The sequence below is a fragment of the Macaca thibetana genome, chromosome 6 (assembly GCF_024542745.1).
Source record: "Macaca thibetana thibetana isolate TM-01 chromosome 6, ASM2454274v1, whole genome shotgun sequence".
Taxonomy (NCBI): domain Eukaryota; kingdom Metazoa; phylum Chordata; class Mammalia; order Primates; family Cercopithecidae; genus Macaca; species Macaca thibetana.
The window spans coordinates 93,044,644-93,070,370 of record NC_065583.1 but is presented as its reverse complement, the minus strand read 5'-3'; the positions used below and the strand labels follow the sequence as shown (position 1 = coordinate 93,070,370).

The following is a 25,727-nucleotide window of genomic DNA, read 5'->3' as shown; positions in this document are numbered from 1 at the left end:
ATGTTTATTTTGCCTGCATCAGATGAAATTTCTTAAAATTGAAAAAAGCAGACCCAGCGTGGTGGCTCATGCCTGTAATTCCAGCACTTTGGGAGGCTGAGGCAGGAGGATCATCTGAGGTCATGAGTTCGAGACCAGCCTAACATGGAGAAACCCTGCCTCTACTAAAAATACAAAATTAGCCGGGTGTGGTGGCACATGCCTGTAATTCCAGCTACTCGGGAGGCTGAGGCAGGAGAATCACTTGAACCCAGGAGGCAGAGGTTGCAATGAGCTAAGATCAAGCCATTGCACTCCAGCCTGGGCAACAAGAGCAAGACTCCGTCTCAAAAAAAAAAAAAAAGACATTAAAAAAAAAAAACCATAATACAATATCATATTCTATTGTGTTCATTTCTTGTATTTATCAACTAACCAAGGAATATGGTGACCTCACATTTTTATCTATACAAGTTTGTAACATTTGGATAGGCAAAGAACAATTTTATCTACTTTCATTGACATTTTCACAAAAAATTAAGAGAAGGTAGTTTTCAGAGCCTAAGAATTATTTGCAAGAAGTTGATGTTTATTGGAAAACAAAACATTATTTTATTTTATCATTATTTTATTTTTTATTTTTTGTCAGTACATAGTAGGTATATGTATCTCAAAACATATTTTAATTTACGCCTGAAGAAACTTATTGTTTAGAATCTACCAATTTTCATGTATTTACTTTAGCTAAAATGACATCCTTTGCTATACGCATTATTTATCTGTAACTAATTATTTTTATAGACTGTTTACTATCTAAAGAACAACACATCATGTCAACACTTTGTCTAATACAATGGCAAGCAGCAGGAACAAATTGTACAAAATCCTGTTTCAAAATAAGCAAAATTAGCTAAGGGGGAGACCAAAGTAGCCTAAGCAGATATCAGAGCAGAAACAGTTATATATGAGATAAAGGCAAAGTTTTTTGCCTTAAGATCTCCTAGAATGAAGTTGAGGTAGAGGAGCTGAAAATGACATATAATTAGACATATATTTTATCTTTTTCCGGAATAGTTTACTCTATTATTCCCTCCTATTGACTATTTGTGACTCAATACAGTCGTCTCTAACTGTGGATACAGTTGAAATATTTTACCCCACTTCTTAAGACCATGTATCTCAGGGAAGATGCTGCATGACATCTTTCAAGATGCTGTTGTATAAGAACTTGCAAGTGTACACCTGGTTTATGAAAAATGGCCTGGATAAAAATAAGATATTCTGCAGAATCCTATAAATCCCTCTACTGCTGCTCCCTGGTTTCTGTCTGTAATTCCGGTTGGTTTCAGTAGTTGCTTATCCTTGGTTCTTGTCTTTGCCTTAGAATTTGGCTTTTTCCTTATGACACCCAGTAGTCACATTTAGCTGCCTTTTATCACCCACCTGAACTAAGGTCCCCTAGCTTTTTGATAGTACTCTCATTGCCTTCTTCCTGCAGTCTCATTGTACCTCATTCCACATTGTGCATTGTCTGACAGCTGTGTGAGGTGTCTTATCTATTTTAGCATACATGATTGGTCAGTTCAGGAAAATAAGCACTTTATTTTTATACTTAGTTGACCACCTGGGAGGCCAATTAGGAAATTGCTGCATAAAGTAGTCAAAGACTGTGAGATTCAGAACTAAGGTGGTAGCAGTGAGGATGGAGAAATAAAAGGTTTAAGAGCTATTAAAGACAAATATCAACAGATTTGATGACTGTTTGGGTAAAGGAGCAAAGGACAGGAAATTCACCAATCATGCTTTATTCCTGGCTCAAAACATTGAGGTGATATGAAGCCATTTATTGAAGTGGTGATCAGAGGAGGAAAAGCAGATTTGGGATGAGGAAGATGTGATGAATTCAGTCACATAATTGAATCATAGGAGTGTCTGTAAGACATCTAAGTTGTGATGCCTGGTGTTTAGTTGAACATTGCGTCTGCAGATCAGGCAAGAATTTTGGCTTGGGATAAACATTTGAGACTAGAGTATTTTTAAAGGGACCTAATGGTCAAACGTGTTAAAGGAAGTCAAAAAATCACATACAATAAGGAATAAAAACCTATTGGATTCACCACAAGAGGCTATTGATGAATATGGCAAATGGAGTTTTAGTAATTTGGTGGGGGCAGAAGCTAGAATTCAGTGGATGGAGAAATAAATTGGAAAGTAAGGGAACAAAATGTCCTACCTTATAATAACAAGCAGATTTTTATCTCCTCTTAGAATTAAGAACCAGAATTACTTTCATATTTTCTAAAAAATTTCAAATGAGATCTTCTACCTCTCTTCCACATCTATTCTCTATTTTTCCTTTCTAGGTATGTCTGCTGGTATTTATTTTAAAGAAACAACATATACAAAATATTTAGCACAAACCTTTGCGTAAGTGCTCAAATAATGTAACTATAGCCATTTCTAATTATCTAAATCTAATCCACTCCTGAGAACATGTGAGGAGGCAAATTTTTGTGTAGCAGAAGCAAATAATTTATATTGTAAATAGGAAAAATAATAATGCATTCTTAGTACATGCAAAACCCCAACAATTTCTTCAATAATCAATAAAACTCTCTTAAACATTTACTTGATAATCTACTAAGAATTTATGCATTATAAAAAGCACCTAATACTTGATTGTTTAACATTTAATGAACATATTATTGGATACATTTGTGTAAATTATAGACAGTTTCAGATATGAACTGCATGTTCCACCTACACTGCAATTAGAACATGTGTTCTAATATAGACAAACAAGAAGATAATATAATATGTAAAAAATACATATTGATGTAATTTACACAGCAAAATAAAAGAGGACTTTTAAAAAAAATTGTTACTTTTCTGAGGATTAATGGTGAGGGAGATCTTTTCATTTAATAATACGTACTGCCTTTTAAGAAGGAAAACATGAAGCACCATCCTATCCAGACGATGTTTGAAAAATGAATGCAGTGTATTCAGCATTCTCTTGTACAACCCTCTGGAAATTACATGGAGAATCCTTATAACAAATTTAGATTCAAATGTTAAATTTGGGATAAATGTTCTAAAAAGTCCCTAGTACTATTATGTACACCTATAGTGTAATCTGAGAGTGCAGTTGTTATGGAATATGGGCAAAAACATAGAAGCAGAGGAGTGGTTCTAAATTGGGGATGATTTTACCCCCTGCCCTGAGAGAGTGGGCAATGTCTGGGGACATTTTTGGTTGTCACAAAATAGAGGTCAGGGATGCTGCTGAACATCCTACAATGCACAGGACAGTCCCTCACAACAAAGAATAATGCCGCCCAAAATGTTGATAGTGCTGAGGCTCATAAACTCTGAAAGAGAATAACATTCAAAGGCATGTTCTGTGTAGAGAACAGTGATGAAGTAAATTTGAACACAGGACAGGGCCAACCTGGGGCCTTTAGAATACTAAGAACTGATGTTGGAGAAATACAGTGTTGGATGGAGGGGCAGTTGGTTATACTTTCATGGAGAGTCCTGAATGTAACACGAAGAATTTAGATTGAAGGCTTTATTTTTACTTTATGTGTTATTTATTTATTTTAAGAGACAGGGTCTCACTGTGTCACCCAGGCTGGAGGGCAGCGGGAGCAGGTGTTGCAATCACAGCTCACAGCAGTCTCCAACTCCTAGGCTCAAGCAACCCTCCTACCTTAGACTCCTGAGTAGCTGGGAATACAGGCTTGCCACCACTCCCAGCTAATTTTTCCATTTTTTTGTAGAGACAGGATCTCACTATGTTGCCCAGGTTGGTCTCAAGCTCCTGTTCTCAAGGGATCCTCTCACCTTGGCCTTCCAAAGTGCTGGGATTACAGATATGAGCCACCACACTCAGCCGAGATTGAAGGCTTTAATGAAAAAGAGTGATGTGATGAGAATGAAGTTTGAAGATTTGTAGGCCACTTGAGTATGTTCAGGAGAGACCCTGGCATCATAAAAATCCACGTGGGGCCGGGCTCAGTGGCTCATGCATGTAATCCCAGCACTTTGGGAGGCCGAGGCGGGTGAATTACCTGACATCAAGAGTTCAACACTAGTCTGGCCAACATGGTGAAACCCTGTCTCTACTAAAAATACAAAAATTAGCTGGGCATTGTGGTACGCACCTGTAATCCCAGCTACACAGGAAGTTGAGGCAGGGGAATGACTTGAACCTGGGAGGTAGAGAGTGCAGTGAGCCGAGATCACGCCACTACACTCCAGCCTGGGCGGCAGAGCAAGACTCCATCTCAAAAAAAAAAAAAAAAAAAAAAAAAACCAAAAAACAAAAAAAATTAAAAATCCATTTGGAGTGGGAAAAGAGCAGCATATGCCAAGATTGTCAATGGAAATATAGACAAAAGGTTGAACTAAACCAATATTTCAGAGAAAACCTCAATTGGAATAAGGAACAGATTGAATATTGCAAAATCAAGGGTTGGAATAAATCTATATTATTAACATAGGAAAATACACTACAGTGGAACTTTTCATCAACAGTATAATAAATACAAGAAAGGGAGCTGGTTTTGGTGCGGAAAATAAGAAAAAAGATATTACATTCAGTTTTTACCATGTTACACATCAGGTATGGATGAGACATCCAAGTGCATGAAATAATGTTAATTAGTACAGGAGCTTTTGTCTAAATTTTCTGATTAATTCTTTTTTAAAAGTATTTACGTACTCCTCAGATTATGAGTCCACTGACTTACAATCTGAGCACTAACTCTGCACAATGTATCATACATTTTTTACTTGCAATCTCACTTAAATTTTAAGGAATTACTTGGAATTACAAGGAGAATGATATTACTACTCCCATTTTATTGATAAGAAAAATGAGGCTTAGCAAGGTTAAATGACAAAGGTCCTACAACTACCAAATCAGTGAACTAGACTTTAACCCAATGTCTTCTAGCTCGAAGTCCTCGGCTTTTTACTAAAATAATTTTCTCTCAGTAGTCATGCCTGTTTCAGTTACTTTCACATACTCTCCTACAACCATATCTTTTTATTGATTTTATTACGTCACTTCCTCCAGCTATACACTCTCATACACACACATACTTTTTAAATACCTTTTTCGTTCTTTGAAAAGCAATACTTGCTAATGTAGAAATTTGGAAAATACAAAAAAGCACAAGTCAAAAGAATGAAAATCATCATTAATTCTACCACATAGAAATAGCTACTAATAAATATCTCTTAGGTCATGATATAAATTTTTACCATTTTTCTTTTTCTTTTTTCTCTCTGTTGATGGTTTTCTTGATATACAGTGATATTTCCAAAGTAAATCATGAAGAATTAGAAAGAGGATATTAAGGAAAAGCACGGTACACAAGCTAGAGAATTAGCTCTCAAATCTATAAAGAAGAAACTTGTGTGGGGTGGGGTTGGGGAGAGAGAATGGGAAGAAGGTAATTTCTAGAATCTCTTTTAGCCCAAGGATCACTAGGAACTTAATAAATCTTAGTTCATTTGTCATCTCTATGCTCAGCTAATGACAAGATTAAATTGAAGCTACACTTTCCTGAGTGCTTATCATTTGCCAGGCGCAGTACTAAGAGCTTTACTCACATTATCTCATTTTATCCCTGCAGAGTATTTCCAACTTAGAGAAGAAGAAACTTAGGCTTAAAGAGGTTTTAAGAACATGCCCAAGTTCCACATCTAGTAAGTGGGGAAGTGAGGATTCAGAAACAAATTTGTGTGGCTAGAGAGGCAGTATTATTCTTTGCTATGCTGCCCCCTCTTGATGAAGAAAATCAGGTGTGAAGTATATAATTCAGGAAAGTGAGTCAGAGAGGAGCTGAAGGAGATCTTGGGATTTCCGGTACAGAACACATTCTTACGGTTTTTAGCCTCAGACTATCTTTTCTGCTCTTTTCTAGGAGTAGGTGGACATTTGGCCTCCAGGATGTGGTTCCAAGCTTGAGCCACGGGGTGGTTTTTCTCTATCTCCATCGGAAAGGAGTGTGCTAAGGAACACACATGAGATTACTGTGTGTCTGACACGTAGTAGGCCCTTAATATTAGTTTGCTGAATGCACAAAGGAAGGGAAATTCAAACTGAAGATCATTTCTCAGGAGTAACTTTAATAACAAGTTGAGGCACAAAATCCCACTAAAGTTTACCAGCTATCTATTCAGAATGGCTGAATTTTAACAGATGTTGACTGACTCTCTTAGGAACTTAATATTATCTACTACATTTCTTTTTTTTTTTTTTTTGAGACAGAGTTTCGCCCTTGTTGCCCAGGCTATAGTGCAATGGCGCGATCTCGGCTCACCGCAACCTCCGCCTCCCAGGTTCAAGCAATTGTCCTGTCTCAGCCTCCCAAGTAACTGGGATTACAGGCATGCACTACCATACCCAGCTAATTTTGTATTTTTAGTAGAGACGGAATTTCTCCATGTTGGTCAGGCTGGTCTCGAACTCCCGACCTCAGGTAATCCACCTGCCTCAGCCTCCCAAAGTGCTGGAATTATAGGCGTCAGCCACCATGCCCGGCCTACATTTCTTAAAGTCAGAATACTGCTCTTGGAAAAAAAAAAAAAAAAAAAACAAAGGAAAGAATATTACAATAATGTTGTGTAATTAGAAGTTATCACATTTTGGCTGAAATTTAAAATAAATAAATATAGTCTTTTGCTTTTGAAAAAATATTTGGAAAACATAGTCTTTGGTTTTCAGTTTTACACTGTTGATGGAGTTGTTACAGAAAAGTAAAGACTTTAAGTGGATAAAGTTTGGGTGCCTTTTCTCAGCTAGTCCTCCAGCTTGGGAATATTCCACCTGTCTGTGGAAACATGCCCTTCCTGTGAAGCTTGAAGTTAGCCACTGATTTTACATGAAGGCCTGCATTAAGCTGGGTGCAGTGGCTTGTGCCTGTAACCCCAGCTTCTCGGGAGGCTAAGGGGGAAACATTTGAAGCCCGGAGTTTGAGACCAGCCTAGGCAACATTGTAAAACATTGTCTCTACAAAAAATGTTTAAGGATTAGCCAGGTGTGGTGGAATATGCCTGTAGTCTCAGAAAATTGGGGGGCTGACGCAGGAGGATTCCTTGAGCCTAGGAGTTTGAGGTTGCAGTGAACTATGATCTCTCCACTGCACTCTGGCCTGGGAGACAGAGCGAGACCTTGTCTCTTTAAAAAACAAAACAAAAGAAAATTAACAAAATATTAACAAAATATGAAGGCCTCTATTGGTGTAGTCACTCAAATGTACTTTTATATGTAATTGTTGGGCAGATAGCCTGCATTTTTTTTAATGATAAATGTATCAATGCTACTGTTCCCTGAGGGCTTCACATAAAGGAAGATATTTATCTCTGGAATTTTAGCCACACTGAGATGAAAATAAAATGAAATTAACAAAATATTAATGCAAGTGTATTTGAAGATCAACTGCTTAAGGGTTGGTCTATATTATTCTCTAACTTCTTGAAAGTCAATACATGGCAGAGTCAATGAGTTAGCCAGCCAATCAAAATCACCGTATCTATCTAGTTGTGAGTCTATTATTAATTCCTTAATAAAATGCATGGCTTGATGAGAGTTCATGCTTCCTGATCTTTTTAAAACTTTTAGCCAGACTAGGTTGCTGCTCTGAAGTCTGAGATTATTTGACATTATTTTTTAACACTAGACAACTACTGTAACACTATAAGAAGTAGACAGAATTATGGAACGTTAGAGCAACAAATGACTATCTAGATCCTTTCTCTCCTTTTCCCTTAGAGATGGGAATACTGAAGTGCAGTAAATACAGGAGAGTTGCTCAGTGTCACACAGTTAGTGGTAGAGCTGGGCCTGGAGCCCAGGGCTCCTGTTTCCCAGGCCACTGCTCTCCACAACACCAAGTCACAGAATTTCAGGATCCCACCCAGGGTCTGATTTTGCAGATCCTGTGAGGAACTTGCCTTGCAGTCTGTGGACCCAGACTGTGTTCATTTATTTTTTTTCCAGACAAGGTAAAGCAGGAATTAGGTAGGTGAAGGTATAAAGGAGCAACTGAAGCTTACATGAACTTGAAATTCTCTCATAATGGCAGATGCCATGGGAATTTTTTGAGACTGCTTCTGGTGAAGGTGAACCACCTATCTCCTACTCAGAAGTGAGCGTCGGAAATGGCTAGTGCTAGCTTTAATCTTAGGAACTGTCTTTAAGACTCAGGGAGATGGATAGGTTTCCTTGCAGTTACTGCCAAGTAAAATGGAGCATTAAAAATATTGATATCTCAATTGCCATTATGCTGTTTTATGTTGGCAGTAGAAGTAAAAACCAAAAAAAAAAAAGCAGTGAATTATCCCACTAATTTTCTGTTGTTACTTTCAACATGAGTCTGCTTTAATTATTATCTTTACTTCATGCTGGATAATGAAAAGATTATAAACTTTGGTCATTTGTGTAACTCTAGCAGCAAAGGGGAAACAAAGGGGAAAGTAAAGTTTTTGAACTGAAGTTTTACTTTGTGTTTAACTATACAAGCTTATAACAAAAAACCACAGACATACAAACAAAACTATGAACAAGTATAGCAGAAATAGTTATTCATTTCAGCTTTTAAAACATTCACTTTTACTATATGAATGGCTACTGGTAGTTAGAACAAGTTAAAGATGGTCGAGTAGTTTTTCAGTATTACCAAAACTGCACCAATTCTCTGTGAAAATACAACTACTTTGTCAAGTGGATTCCAGCATTTGCCTTTCAGCTCTGACAAAAATAGTTTTGACTGATTTAATGACATTTTTCAATCTGATTGTTAGATAAAGGTCTTTTACAACAACCAAATCAAGTTGACCAGTTGGATTCTCATTCCTGCTCTTATTCACACTTCCTTATTACCTTTTCGTGTCCAAACAAGTTACCCAGAGTCATGAAGTAGAGAGAGGAGTCAGCTCTTTTTACAAGATGCTTGTGTTTCTGCTTTTTGAAGCACCAGAAGAGGAATGTACCTCTCCTCTGTATCTTTTATGTGTCTGTAAACTGAAATTACTGATCTGCAATATAATAAACTGTTAAGAACAACATTCAGCCCAGTTTTTTTCTGGGATGAGGAATATGGATCACTAATGTGTACAAGATACTTTTAGGAAGCATATGGATAGTGAATAACACAATGAGAAAATTAGCCTCTTTCAGGTTTTTTGAGACTTCTAATTATATCAAGAAGAAAGTCTCAGTCTGGTGCTAACAAAGAAGTCTCTAACACTTTTATCTTCCTTTTTGAGAAATAGAAGACAAGCCTCAGGCTCAGCGTCTTCAGCAGATAACTATATAGAGCCAGAATTTAATAATACTGTATGGTTTTCATTAAAATATAATTTTTTGGGTTACCAACTATACGGATGACACTTTTTAAAATGGCAGGTACACAAAGCTTCCTTTTAAAACACGCTTAAAGTTAAAAATAAAAATCGAGTTAAAGACAAACATCAAGTGAAAATTAGTGCAGTGAATATAGCAGTGGAAATATTACATAATGGCTGTAGTCAGTGACGTGGCGAAAAGCACGAGGCTGCTGTGTTAATGACTATATCTTGGGGAGTTGGCAGCCAACTCCCTCACTGGACAGATGGGAAACCCAAAGCCCAGAGAGGTCAGAAAATCATAAAATCAGGACTGCTATCCATAGGCCACCTACGAAATGGATGTCACTACTTTATTTGACAACTTGAATCATTTTTTCAAAATAACCTTTTTTTTTTATCACTTTGTGAACAATATACACTAAGTCTGAACTTGAAAAACAATAAAACTTTATTTCTTCATCCCCAAATTATGACAAGATTGACTTGACAAGGTTATTGAAGAGGAACTGTAAATATTAGAAAAATGAAGCCAGAATTGTGAGACATGAGTTAGTGAGAAGGCGAATGGAAAAGAATTCCTTCAATATAAAATTTGACTTTAAATTCAAAGCTAAAGTAGGGTTATTTTCTCTTTTGAGGCTGGTTTGCAAAGGTAAAAATGGGTTTTGTTTTAAGTTTACAAGTCTTGAATTCTTGGAAACATGGCAAGACAAACTTTCTAATGAATCTTTTTAAAAAAATGTACAGGCTTTCACAGAAAAGAAAAAACTGAAATGCTCCTAGAAAAAGAAAGCTTTAAATTAAGAGGAAATTCTGTGTCTTAAAAATATCATAATTAAATGCAGTTGAAGAAAGAAATCAACAGATTTTTGTGAAATCCTTGTGTTTCTGTGAGGTTTGAGAAGGATGCAAGAGCAACTTCCTCCTACTGCGCAGGGACTCCAACCACACTGGATGCTCCAGTCAAGTAAACATTCTGAAGGACAAAGAACAAAATTTCAGAATGACAAAATGGTCACTTCTGAATTAAAATGAACTTTTTAAAGTCAATCTTTAATTGACTTAAAAATTAAAAACTTTCATATTTGGCTGGGTGCAGTGGTTCATGCCTATAATCCCAGCACTTTGGAAGGTTGAGGTGGGAGGATTGCTTGAGGCCAGAAGTTCAAGAGCAGCCTGGGCATCATAGTGAGACCCTGTCTCCATAAAACATTTTACTTTTTTTTTTTACTTTTTTTTTTTTTTTTTTTTTTTTTTGAGACAGAGTCCCGCTGTGTTGCCCAGGCTGGAGGGCAGTGGTACAATCTTGGCTCACTGCAACCTCCGCCTCCTGGGTTCAAGCTATTCTCCTGGCTCAGCCTCCTGAGTAGCTGGGATTACAGGTGCCCACCACCACAACCAGCTAATTTTTGTATTTTAAGTAGAGACAGGTTTTGACCATGTTGGTCAGGTTGGTCTCAAACTCCTGACCTCCAGTGATCTGCCCGCCTTGGCCTCCCAAAGTGCTGGAATTACAGGTGTGAGCCACTGTGCTTGGCCAAAACATTAAAAAAAATTAGCTGAACATGGTGGCAGATGCCTGTAGTCCCAGATACTCCAGAGGCTGAGGCAGGAGGCTCTCTTAAGCCCAAGAGATTGAGGCTGCCATGAGCCATAATTGTTCCACTGCACTCCAGCCTGGGCAATGAAGTGAGATCCTGCCTCAATAAATTAAATTAAATTAGATTAAAAACTTTTATTGCCTTGTCTACTTATTATCTATTTATTGAAGCCTGTCTCTTGTTGGAGTGGAGGGAATGAAGAGGTGGGCAGCAAAGTCAAGCTGGTTCATCTATTGATTGGATGTTAAAATCAATGTATATGGAAAGAGGTAAAACAGAGTAAGACATTTAACACATTTTAAAATCCCAGGCAGATGGGAACTAATTTTTTATCCTTTCTCTGCCTCAGTTTTCTTTATTCAAATAATGGGACCAATAGACCTCTGTGTTATTGGGTTATCTAAAGAAATAACTAACAGCAATTAGTGAAGTATAAAACCAAGGGTTGAAATGGGAAATTAGGCTGCATATCCTAATGTCTAAATCACTCCCAGGTTGTGAACTAGGGACAGAGAAAAGTTATCACCCTTTCCAACTAATTAATATTGTCTCATCCTGAGGATTTCCATTTTCAGGCCCACCCTCTGGCTCGGACATGTTTATTTCTAATTCTGAGAGCCCAACCGAATAGTCATTGGAGAAGTTTCAGTCCCTGGGAAATTCCAAGAAATATCATTCCATGCACACCACGGACTCTAGAATGGATATTCCTGTGCATTAGCTCACCAGGAAAAGGAGCACTCTGTTGTACTCTGCTAGATTTTCTTGCAAGGATTCATGAGCAGATCTGTTTCCGATGCAGAATGTCTGAGCAGAAACAGAAATGACAATCATTTGAAATTGGGGATCACTTGTGACCCATTTTCACAAAGGCCTGAAATTCATCTTTACAGTTCCTTGATTCATTCATGAGACTGCCATTCATCTAGCAGCATCATGTCATGCAGTCCAGCCCAGGTCATTTGAGAGTTTGTTTTAAGTGTCCAGTCTTTAGAAATGTCTCTCCTGTAATCTCCTCTGAAAAGAGGATGATGGGGTAGACTAGAAGCAACACTGTTTGTGTGTGGATTCCACAATGCCTCTTTAGCAATCCATGTCAGTGTGAGTTAATTTGGTTTATGTAACCCACAAATTATTTTTAGGACTTTGCTCAGGGTCAGCTGCTTTATGTGTATTGCAAATCTCCCTTGTTTTATCAGGGAGGAATCTGACACAAAGAGCTATTTACTTATTTATCAATACCAAGTAACCCATAGCTGGAATACACCCCAATACTCAGCCTCCCGTTTTGGATGTTTCTTTTTCTTTCTTTCTTTCTTTCTTTCTTTCTTTCTTTCTTTCTTTCTTTCTTCTTTTTATTTATTTATTAATTATTATTTTGCGACAGGGTCTCACTCTGCCACCCAGGTTGGAATGCAGTGGCACCATCTCAGCTCACTGCAACCTCAACCTTCCAGGGCTCAGGTGATCCTCCCACCTCAGCCTCCCAAGTAGCTGAGACTACAGACATGCACAACACACCTGACTACTTTTTGTAGAGATGGGGTTTCACCACGTTGCCCAGGCTGGTCTCAAACTCCTAGGTTCAAGCCATCCACCTGCCTTGGCCTCCCAAAGTATTAGGGTCACATCTGCGTCCAGCCAGATGTTTCTTTTGCAATGCAATTCCCAGTAGCATTCTCTATCTCAGCTTTTACCCTATCTGACTGAGTTCAGGAAGGACTGTTCTTTCAGGTCTGCCTATCCTGGTCATTTATGAAGGGTATTACAATGGTCCCATTTTACAGAAAAGGAAACAGTCTTAAGGAGAGGAAAGAATATACCCTAGTTGATGGAGGAAAAGCCAACTAAGTTAGCCAAAAAATTACTGATTCCTTTTGATTAAAAAAAAAAAAGTCATTTATCTTTGCTTCCAGAGTTTCAGACCCAATGATCTCCCATCTTTCATGTCATCCTCTATAACTGGCTTCCTGCTTAGTTCTCCTCCTCATCAAGTATGGGTTCACAGTATTGGGCTTAATTAAAATCACTTGGCAGATTTTTTCCATATTGTCAATAGCACACATACCTTTGCTCTTTAACCAATCACAGAAGAATTTTCTTATTCTCTATTATCCTTTAGGTACTTAAAAAGAGCTTTAAATAATGTTCAAAGGAAGCCACTATCAATTGCAACTTGAATAATTCATTTGTAAAAAAAATTAAAAATTTGTAGTGAGATATTATAAATTGAAAGTGTTATTGGATCCTTTGTTTCAGAATATTTGCTTGAGGAAATGACCAAGAACTTAAAATCTGTTCTAACATTGACCCCTGAGAGACATAATAAACATGGAAAGAGTGAAGAGTGTGGAATTGTTTAAAACCTGGTTTTGTCAAGGTAGAGATACCTTTACGTTGTATATATTTTCCTCTTCTTTATTAATGGTACAAGCAGATAATTACGTTAAATGTTAAATGACTCCAGGACAATGAGAATTAAATTGGCCTTAATAATAATGTGTCTGATTTTTGCCCACTCTGAAAATATAAGGACATGCCCTCCCTGGGAAAGTTCAAATGGAAAAATTGTCTATCTTTTATACCTCCCTCAGTAGTGGCTTCTTTAATAATAATAATAATGAATATCAAATTTTAAGATGGCTTCCTCTATCATGACTTCAGTTTATATTCCACTTTAGGGAGAAGTTGAAATCTCTGGGAGGTGGTTGCACTCATTAATTATTTGCATTTAACATATATTTGCTGAGTACCTGACGTGTACTAATCAGATACTCTGCTAAATGTTAGGGACAGGCAAATGAGTAAGACACAGGCCTTGGACTTGGACCAAGGAGAAATATGTTTAGAAAAATTAATTAAAGCACACATTTTAGTGAAGAAATTAGGAAAGATTTCATGGTAGAGACAATATTGGATATGGTCCCAGAAGACTGAGTTGCCGTTTATTGCTTGGAAGAGGGAAGAATTATGCAGAAGGGCAGAAGTAAGAAAGTTGGACATTTTAAGTTCAGGAGGTAAATATCTCAAAGTATTTCAAGGTAAATGACAACTTGTCTTAGAGTTTTATAAAATTCGAAGCCAAAGTTCATCAGTAAATTTTCTTTTCTCCAGTGCTATAAGAAATCTAGTTTGTTATAACAGTGATGTCATTTTAATCTGATGCACTGTCTAATTGCTTCAATGGCCAGACTTAAATAGTCTTTTCACAATATTTTTTCTCTTAAATTTCTGGTGGGCCAAAGAGATGCCAGTAGAGGAGTGAGTTGAAATTAGGACATCTGAATGGTGACAGAGACTGGTCACTTTTTCCCCAAACACGCTCATCAAAGAGCATGTTGTAAGATGCTTGAGCACTGTAATGTAGATGCTGTTCTAAGACTTCATAGAATTGGACACTGATGCCTAAAGTTAGTGAGTGTAAACCTTGGGATTGAGAGCGGCTTTTTAAATTCACATGGAATCATAGAAGTTAGGCAGGGGTGCAATGAAACAAAACTGGAGGCCTTGTTCTGTTCTAAATGATTATATATGATAGTGAGGAGGGCTCTTTCTATCAGCAGACATTTTGGCATGGTTTGACATGGTTGTACATTTTAATGTTTTTTTCACTTTCCTTATGAGCCCTTTTTTATTTTTTATTTTTATTTTTTGAACTACCCATCCATATCTACAGCCTATTTTTCTCTTTTTTTAAAATGTATTATTATTTTTTGAGACAAGAGTCTTGCTCTGTTACCCAGGCTGGAGTGCAGTCTTGGCTCACTGCAAGCTCCGCTTCCCAGGTTCAAGCAATTCTCCTGCCTCAGCCTCCCACGTAGCTGGGACTACAGGCGCAAGCCACCATGCCCAGCTGATTTTTGTATTTTTAGTAGAGACGGGATTTCACCATGTTGGCCGGGCTGGTCTCGAACTCCTGACCTCAGGTGATCCACCCACCTAGGCCTCTCAAAGTGCTGGGATTACAGGTGTGAGCCACCATGCCTGGCCTCACTTTCATTACGATATAGGTGATCAAGTATCACTTTACCTCAAATCACTCACTTTAGGTATCTCCATGCATTCATTCAAATAGACTTCTATAGAACAAATTCTTAGGCACTGAGGATAAGAAAGGAAAGAAAGAGAGAGAGCGAGAGGGAGGTAGGGGAGAAAGTAGGGAAGAAGGAAGGAAAGAGGGAGGGAAGGAAAGAAAGAAAAGAAAGAAAAATATCCCTGCACTTAAGATGCTCTTACTGTGGGATTGTGAAGAGTATGTTAACGTGCTGAAAGGTAGTCTGAAGACTTTATAAACTATGCTCACTTTTGGAAGGTACTGTAGCAGTGAGAGTGGTTAAGGATTAAGATTAAGAGAAATCACTTCAGTGGAAATCGTACCCTATACAGTCATTTGAAACCTAGCTCCTTTAGAATGTGCAAACTTTCTTCTCATCAAATGCAGGATCATTTAATCATCACAACTTCAGTAGTCTGGAAATGTCAGCATGCCATGAAAGTTGGTGTTCAAGAACATGACTGGAAAAATACTTCAACCCTCAGTCCACTTGGAAGAAGCCAAGGAATCCACTATCTTTTCTATTCCAGCTGTACCTGTCAAAGTAATTTATCAGAATTAGTGCTCTTTTTGATGATGTAATAGTGAGCCGACACATAATTTTACTATATCTGATAAGCAAATTATTAGCTCATGCCAGAACAAAAAGGATGGACATTGCCACTCAAAATTGATTATTTTACGTAACACAGGGACCACCCATAGACTACATAGGATTATCACAGAACTTCAGAAATTCTTGAATCTCATTTTGAGAACCACTTTTCCATTGTACTTTATTCTGGTGTTTTCTTGGATAGCATATATCTGGGATATATAGCCAGAAATTTTATGCTTCTAGTAAGGCCAGAGATAGAAACTTGAGCTGTTTACTTCAGAAAAGCCTCAGGCTAATATAGTCAGACTTTACTCACTGGATTGCCTGGAAATAATTTTTGGTCAGTGCTATGAACTGAATGTTTTCGTCCCTCTGTGAGGCAATAGCAAGAAGGTGGCAGTCTGCAAGCCAGGAAGAGAGCCCTCAGCAGAAACCAAATGGGCCAACACTTAAATCTCAGACTTCCCGCCTCCAGAACTGTAAGAAAATTAATTTCTGTTATTAAAGCCGCCCAGTCTATCGTATTTTGTTATGGCAGCCCAAGCAGACCAGTACAGTCAGAATAGGGTTTTTTAGGGGAAAGTAGAAAGTTGCTTTTTATTCAATGTGATGTTTAGCATTCCGGCCATATGTGCACATCTTATAAGAGATGCTAAATCAGTTTTTGGATTACTTTTCAAGAAGCCTAAAATGAGTCTGGGTTTTCTATGACTTTGGTAGATAAACATGCAATAGAGAAAAAGTTCACCTCATTTAAATTTTTCCTTTTTCCCCTTTTTACCAGTCTCTACTACCAAATAGTTGTCATCACTGCAGTAGTCTTTGGGCACATGCATAAACTACACACAGACACATACACACACAGACACACACACACACACACACTCACACACACACGCAGACTCCCATGCATATGCTCCCTGACCATGCCATGAATTTTAGGAGTTTGCCTATTTAATTGCCACTGATTTAAATTGATTTCAAAATGAAATGAAACAAATTAAGTAACCTTTAGGTTTTATTTCATCCAATCACCAAGCAAGAACAGTAACCTTAATTTAAAGAATGGTGGTATGGCCTAGATTTCCTATCTAGCAAGGAGATTTATGGCATAAATGACATCAAAAAAATGAACCAATAGGGTACTATTTGTGATTCTATGTTAAAAAGGGGAAAATATTTTACAAGACTCATGAGCCATTATTTTAAATCCTTTTGTAAATATGACTTAGTTCATCATCTTTTCTGATTATATTTATGTTCGACTTCCAAGTAGAACTTCTGCTTCCTTTTTTGAAATGCCACCAACAGCAGTACCATTTTCACTAATACAAACAATGTTTATAGTGCCCAGAAATGGTGTTAGGAATATAGAACTCTTTCATTATTTGTAAACTAGACATTCCTCAAAGAGGTGCTCTATTTAGTTCTGGTTTAGCTTTTCGAACAAAACCATTTAAATATTATAATTCTTAAGTTCTTCATGAAATTTTCATATTTCTATAATAATTGTCATTAGGTAGATAAAAGAATATTATAATTTTTATTTCTAAAAAATATAATTTGCATACCTAAATGGATTAGGAATTATATTATAGATTTATAATACAAAACAATTTTGGCTTTTTAGGTCAGTGATGGGTTCACTAAATTCTTAGGAACATAACTATAACTTTGTTTGTACTGAAGTTTTATCCTTAGAAGACTAAAATATTTTAACTCCATGAAACATCTAAGCAAGACATTATTGTGTGGTGCTTAGGAAGAAGGATTTGGAGAAGACTAACTGAGTTTAAACCCTAACTTTACTAACTACATAACCTTGGGAAAGTCACCAGGGCTTTCTCTTACATTGATTCCATATTTGTAAAATGGGGATATTAATAAATTTGGTCTCACAAGTTTGCTTTGATGATTAAATTAGTAAAGATTTGTTACAGAGAACAGCAAAATAAAAGTGTTCACTCTTGGTAATAGGCATTACACAGCAGTCAACGAAAGTTTGAGAAGGAAAAAAATAAAAAATATGCACTGTCTGGCACAACCAAATGGAAAGGAGTCTTAGAGGTCCTAAATTATGACGTACACTGTTACATCCACTGCAGGAACCAGGATATTAACTACAGATGTTATTGGGTCTTCCTAATTCAGCATCTTTTCTCAGTAATACCTGAAGAGAATGTTTATAACACTTAGAGATGATAAAAAGATAACTAAGACTTATTAAGAATAACGGAGTAAACTGCTTTGACTTCCATCTTTATTATCTAGGGTTCTCTGGTCTTCAAAGTTGATACACTTGGCATTTGACCCCTTTTCTCTGACATGTTTAGCTATTGATCCATTTGATCATTCTTTCTGTCTTAATTTAGTCCAAACTTGGATCATCATCTTTCTTCTTTGTCACCTACTCCTTTCTGTTCTTTCTGCTGCTCACCATAATCCCACCTTTCCCAAACTCAAGATGACTTTTTTTCAAGGAATATATGCTCTCCCACCTCACCTGGTTGCTTATATCCAGCTGTGCTGCTTCTAGTAGCATAAGAGATGCACCATGTGTCATTGGAGTGAATGATGGTTACTGTTCTGCTAGTTCTCAATGGTAACAACCTTAGGTGATTCCTCACCAGTACCTTCAATGAAGGTAGGGAGGAACGGTTTTATGGTAGGACATGCCAGTTTAGAGGTAGTGATCGGGTCTTCCTACTTAAAATCATGAGTAGCAGAAGAGAGAACCACGTATCTTGGGATCTGAACTGGTGACCTAAACATGAGTTTCAGCACCTGTTAAATACCCCAGAGCTATTCCAGCTCTTAAATTGATTCTTTGCTGCTCATTTGAAAACAAACATTAAGGAGGAGAAAAAGGGCATGGTGAACACCAAGCATGAATTAAAGACCTTTAGAAAATTTGATATTTACTTGCCCAAGCATGCTCAATGGAAGACTTGTCTTATTGAATTCATACTGTATCAAAATGACTTCTCAGAAGACACCTGTTGGAAAAAAGCATTTGTTCAAAAGAGAGTAATTTAGATAATGGAAGTAAGAAGGCCTAAAGATGGTGACAAGTCCGTGCCTTTGTATTAGTCTGTTTTCACACTGCTTTAAGAATTACCTGAGATTGGGTAAATTATAAAGGGAAGAGGCTTAATTGACTCAGTTCTGCATGGTTGGGGAGATCTCAGGAAACTTACAATCATAGCAGAAGGTAAAGAGGAAGTGAGAACATCTTACATGGTGGCAGGAGAGAGCAAAGAAGGAAGTGCCACACTTTTAAACCATCAGATCTTATGAGAACTCACTCACTATCATGAGAACTGCATGGGGAAAACTGTCCCCATGATCCAATCACCTCTCACCAGGTCCCTCCTTCCACATGTGGGGATTAAAATTCAAGATAAGATTTGGGTAGGGATACAGAGCCAAAGCATATAACTCCACCCCTGTTCCCTCCAAAATCTCATGTCCTTTTCACGTTTCAAAATCAATCGTGCCTTCCCAACAGTCCCCCAAAGTCTTAGCTCATTTTAGTATTAACTTAAAAGTCCAAGTCCAAATCTCATCTGAGACAAGGCAAGTTCCATCTGAGGCAAGGCAAGTCTCTTCCACCTATGAGTCTGTAAAATAAAAATAAATAAAAATAAATAAATAAATAAATAAATAAATAAATAGGATAGTTACTTCCAAATACCATGGGGGTACAGGCAATATTACCATTCCAAAAAGGATAAATTGTTCAAAACAAAAGGGCTACAGGCCCCACGCAAGTCTGAAATCCAGCAAAGTAGCCATTAAATTGTAATGCTCCAAAATAAACTCCTTTGACTCCATGACTCATATTCAGGCAATGCTGATGCAGGAGGTGGGCTCCCAAAACCTTGGACAGCTGTTCTTTTGTGGCTCTGATGGTACAGGCCCCACGGCTGCTTTTATAGGCTGATGTTGAGTGCCTGTGGCTTTTCCAGGCACACAGTGCAACATGTTGGTGGATCTACCATTCTTGGGTATGGAGGATGGTGGCCCTCTTCTCACAGTGGTAGTCTGCCGTGCCCCACTGGGGACTCTGTGTGGGGGCTCCAATCGCACATTTCCCCTTTGCACTGCCCTAGTAGAAGTTCTACATGAGGGCTCTGCCCTTGCAGCAGACTTCTGCCTGGACATCCAGGTGTTTTCATACAACGTCTGAAATCAAGGCAGAGGCTCCCAAAGCTCAATTCTTATCTTTTGCACACACACAGGTCCAACACCATGTGGAAGACACCAAAGCTTGGGACTTGCACCCTGTGAAACAATGGCCCTAGCTGTATGTTTGTCTCTTTTAGCCACAGCTGAAACTGAAGCAGCTGGGATGCAGAGTGTCATGTCTCGAGGTTGCACAGAGCAGTGGGGCCCTGGGCCCAACCCATGAAACCATTTTTCCCTCCCAAGCCATGAAGATCTCTGAAATGGCCTGGAGACATTTTCTCCATTGTCTTAGCAGAAATTCTGCCAGTCTCTTTGCTAAAACATAACAAGAGTAGCATTTGCTCCAGTTCCCAATAAGTTCCTCATCTCCATCTGAGACCACAACAACCTGCACTTCAATGTCCATATCACTATCAGCATTTTGGTCATAACCATTCAACAAGTCTCTAGGAAGTTTCAAACTTTCGCACATCTTCCTGTCTTCTTCTGAGTCCTCTAAGCTCTTCCAATGTCTGTCTGCTACCCAGTTCCAAAGTAACTTTTACATTTTCAGGTTATTTTTATAACAATGCCTCTCTCCTGGTACCAATTTTCTGTATTAGTCTGTTTTCATACTGCTATAAAGAACTACCTGAAGCTGCGTAATTTATAAATGGAAGAGATTTAATTGACTCACAGTTCAGCATGGTTGGAGAGGCCTCAGGAAACTTTCAATCATGGCAGAAGGTGAAGGGGAAGCAAGACATATCTTACATGATGACAGGAGAAAGAGAGCAAAGAAGGAGGTGCCACACTTTTAAATCATCAGAGCTTGTGAGAACTCACTCACTATCATGAAAACAGCATGGAGAAAACAATCCCCATGATCCAATCACCTCCTACCAGGTCCCTCCGTCGACACATGGTGATTACAATTTGAGATGAGATTTGGGTGGGGACACAGAGCCAAACCATAACACCCTTCATCCATTCCTGTATCCTTTTTTCATTGAAACTCAAGTAAAATAACCCAGGGAGTATAATATTGTGGTGTGGTGGAAATAACTCTATCATGATGCCAGGGTGTGGGTTCAAGGTTTGTTATCTAGAAAAGTAATTTATTTCTCTGAATTTCAACATCTATTCATATGAAGAGGTAATAATATCTACCTTACAGAACAGCTGTAAAGATTAAATTAGAACTTTGTATGTTGCTTTAAAAATATTTGTTATTTTATTGTTTATTTTATAAACAAAAATTAATTTTGGTGGTATGGATCTGAGTAATTAAGATCCCAAAATGTTGTTTTCTATTAAACTATATGGATATTTTTGACTTTTCTTCCCCAGAAATTAATAATCTTCATGTCTTCTGCTCTGCAGTGTGTGAAGTACAAAGAACTCAAACATGGGAACATAAAAAATTTGAATTCACACTCTGGCTAAGGTGCTCTGGATTCACTTAGCAGTTAGTGCTAGTCAAGTCTTGTATCCTTGGTTTTCCTTTCCATAATATGAAGTTAGCAACACCTACTTTGCAGAGTTTTAGAAAGGATTGTTGGTAATGTATGAAGGTGCTTAGCGCAGTGAATAGTTCATAGTAAACAATGATTGTAAATTATATTGGGATTCTTTTCTTTTTGATATGCCTTCATATTATCATCAAAAATATGGGTTTGTCTATGTTTGTAACTACTTTATAGGTCTTCAAGCATTGTGCTTATTTGGTGGTAAATGCTGACAAGATTGTACCTTGAAAAACAGGATCATTTGCATTGATAAAAATTATTTAAAAATTAAATATCTCAAAGTTCTTTTCCTTTCAGATAGTGTAGTTGGAAATTCTTTAGAAACTCAAGTTCTGTAAGGGACACAGACATTTTAAGTCATGGTTACTGCCTTCAAGAAACTTATACCCTGGTCGGAGGAGGCATTGTTTTCACTAATATCTCTGTCCAGTGAAATGATATCTTTGTATAGTGACTGGGCTGTGAGGTAAGAAAAGGAAAAATGCTTTCAGAGATTAGACTGATGTCTTTAAAGTCATTCTTCGGTCAATGGAGATGAGTCGTGGGGAATCGGGTAGCAGGGAGGCAGACAGGGCAGGAAAGTCTGCTAACTTTATATTATGTGTCAAGCGCAGTACTAGGCAATTCACATCCATTGTTTTAGTTCATCCTAAAAATAATACTATGAGATGGATTGTAAAATATTGACTTTATGCTAAAAAATATAGTAACCTCAGGAAGGTGAAACAACCTTGTCTAAGATGACATACCCAATAAGTGTTGGAAATGGGATTTCAATCGTTAATAGGGGGAGATTACAAAGTGGGTTTTATTCAATTTAATTGAAAAATCTTTATAAAATTTAAGTATCTCACCATCTCCAAATATTCCTTAATTTATCTCCTGGATTTCCTCCTTTTCTTCTCTGTTGGGCCCCCACTGAGTTCAACGCTAGTTTGTGGAACCCTCTGATCAGGGCAAGAGTTATAGCCATTCTTTCAGTGCACATGGCCCAAACGGCTTATTTTTTAATCTGTGTACTTTTAGCAAGGAGAAAAACTGACAGTTATTTCAGATGTGTTAGTCTTTGGTATCAAATAGAAAGAAACTCATTCAGCATAATTTATTGTAAAAATGTTGTACAGAATATACCACAATTAAGATACACAATTCAATCATTTATCCTTTCACTTAACGAATATGAGTGATCATTGCTCCCACCCCCTAGTCACAAAACTTTATAAAGCAGTTTTAGATAATCAATACAGTCAGCTGCATGTAGCAGAAAATCAAATTAACATGGCCTAGCTGAAAATAATTTTTTTGTGTAAAAAGAAATCTGACGATGGACAATTCGAGACAGGCAGAAGAAGGGTGAAGAGATCATGAGTCCATGACTTTTTAAAAGTGATTTTAGGAGTCCCAATTAGCAACTTCGGCTTGCATCTCGTTGGTCAGAATCCATCACATGGCCACTCCTGGCTGCAAGGAGAGCTGTGTTGTGGTTTGGAATGTAAAAATTGTAAGAAAAAGAAAAATATTATCAGAGAGGCAGAAGGAAGTCTTTCTAAAATATCAAGAATTTTAGTTAGCCTCTATAAAAGTAACTCAATAGCATGAAAACAAATAACCTGATTAAAAAATGGGAAAAGGCCCAAATAGGCATTTTTTAGTAGAAGACATACAAATGGCCAACAGGTACTATATATGAAAAAAACATTCAACATCACTAATCACACAGGAAACACAAATGAAAAAAAACACAAGATATCACTTCACATCTATCAGGGTGACTATTATCCAAAAAAAAAAAAAAAAAAAAAAAAACCCAAGATAACAAGTATTAGTGAGGATGTAGAGACAAGAGAACCCTTGCATGCTTTTGATGTAATTTAAATTAGTACAGCAGTTACAGAATCCACAAGGAAGTTCATCGAAAACCTCAAAATAGAACTACCATATGATCCAGCAATTTCACTACTGAATATACATCCAAAGAAAAAGGAAATTGATATGTTGACAATACAGCTGCACTCCCATGTTTATTGCAGCACTATTCACAATAGCCAATATATGGAATCAATCTAAATGTCCATCAACAGTGGAATGAATAAAGAAAATGTGGTATATACACACACAATGGAATACTACTCAGTCATAAAAAAAAGGAAATCCTGTCATTTCTGACAACATGGATTAACTTGGAGGGCATTATGTTAAGTAAAATAAGCCAGGCACAGACAGACAAGTACTACATGATCTGTTACATGTGGAATCTAAAAAAGATGATTTCATAGAAGTGGAGAGCGTAAGCCTGGGCGCAGTGGCTCACGCTTGTAATCCCAACACTTTGGGAGGCCGAGGCAGGTGGATCACCTGAAATCAGCAGTTTGAGACCAGCCTGGCCAATGTGGTGAAACCCCATCTCTACTAAAAATACAAAAAAAAAAAAAATTAGCTGGGAGTGGTGGCAGGCACCTGTAATTCCAGTTACTCAGGAGGCTGAGGTGAGAGAATTGCTTGAGCCCGGAAGGCAAAGTTTGCAGTGAGATGAGATCATACCATTGTACTCCAGCCTGGGCAACAAGAGTGAAACTCTGAAAGAAAAAAAAAGAGAAAGAGAGAAAGAGAGAAAGAAAGAAAAGAAGGAAGGAAGGAAGGAAGGAAGGAAGGAAGGAAGGAAGGAAGGAAGGAAGGAAGGAAGGAAGGAAGGAAGGAAGGAAGGAAGAAAGAAAAGGGAAAGAAAAGAAAGAAAGAAAGAAAGAAAGAAAGAAAGAAAGAAAGAAAGAAAGAAAGAAAGAAAGAAAGAGAAAGAAAGAAAGAAAGGAAAGAAGGAAAGAAAGAAGGAAAGAAAGAAGGAAGGAAGGAAGGAAGGAAGGAAGGAAGGAAGGAAGGAAGGAAGGAAGGAAGGAAGGAAGAAGGAAAAGAAAGAAAAGAAGGAAAAGATGTAAAGAGTATAATGATAGTTACCAGAGGATGAGTGGTTAGGAAGTTGAGGATAGGGGGAAGTTGTTAGTTAAAGGATACATATTTATTTGTTTTTGTTTTTGTTTTTTGTTTTGTTTTGTTTTGCTTTGTTTTTTGTTTTTTTTTTTGAGACGGAGTCTCGCTCTGTCGCCCAGGCTGGAGTACAGTGGAAGGATACATATTTATAGTTAGATAGGAGGAATAAATTCAAGAGGGCTATTTTACAGCATGGTAACTATAGTTAATGATGATAGATTGTATCTTGGAAAATTCTAAGAGAGTAGATTTTAAGTGTTCTCACCACAAAAATGGTAACTACATGAGGTAATAAATTTGTTAATTAGCTAAGTTTAACTATCCCACAATGTATATATACTTCCAAACATCATGATGTACACAGTAAATATATAACATTTTATATATCAATTTAAAAACTAATTGAAAGAAAGAGAGAGAGGCAGGGCAGAAAAAAAGGTGTGAGTGGCTTTGAAGAAACTATTAGTTCATTACAATGTTGAGTAAAGGAAGCTACTAGTCTTACCTGAGCTGTGTTTGATGATGCAAACCCTGCTTCTACCACTTTTTCAAGTTTCTTGGCCTCTGGAGCAGAGATAATTTTAATAGTTATAGGGTTCTTATGTCAATTTTATGAGCTAGTGTGCTATGCCTGGCACATAGTAAACTTTAATATATATGGGCAACTATAACAATAAAATTAATATTTGTTGGTATCATTATTAAGCAGTATAACACTCATACTTCTCTGTGACTGGAATGAGCCTTTTTACATTATCTGCATATTTTTTGTCCTAGGAATACCCAGCTTGGGTTCTGGATATGTCCTCTGAGAAGGTGCCCATGTCACTGACTACACTGGAGGCCAATGCAGATACTGGAGGAAGGTTCCATGGTAGCTAAGTGTGGACAAGTTAATCACTGAAGTTCCCTGATGTAGAGCTGATAATCTCTGGAGTTGGATGGAAGACTGTGCTGCCTTGAAGCTCTGAGAGATGCCATGCCAATTCAAGGCAAGGTCTTTATTGTTGAAATTCTTGCATAATGACATCTTTATTCAGGTGAAAATACAGGATGAATTTCAACTGTATGATACTGTTTATGTTCATCAGACATATTATTTGTCTTTACAAAGACTGGTTTCAATAAACTGGCTGTGTAACCGATATTAAATAAACATGGAATTTTACACATTCATAATATTTGGTTTCTTGTGATTCTGATGAACTATACTTTCAAGCATTGTCAGTTCATCCTCATTTACAAAGAAACATTTGCTGTAGCAGAGTGATGTAGTGACTTGCTTTACTTAAGATAAGTCAACTTTTCTATTCAATGTTTAATGTGAAACTGACTTAAAAATGTTCTTTTAGGCCCCATTTACATTTCTCTTTGTATAACATGCATTATACTATTTTAACTTAATACTGTGGCTACATAAAGCAAAGATATTCTAATTCTGTTTTTAATTTATT

General features: G+C 37.3%; 1 long non-coding RNA gene across 1 annotated transcript in view; it reads left to right on the top strand.

The window, feature by feature from the left end:
* LOC126957455 (uncharacterized) overlaps positions 1-25,449 on the top strand; it is a 173,243-nt gene extending 147,794 nt beyond the window's left edge. Inside the window, exon 2 of the long non-coding RNA XR_007726774.1 lies at positions 25,051-25,449. This is a non-coding gene — a long non-coding RNA (uncharacterized LOC126957455). The remainder of the gene's footprint in view (positions 1-25,050) is intronic.
* Positions 25,450-25,727: the final 278 nt, after the last annotated feature.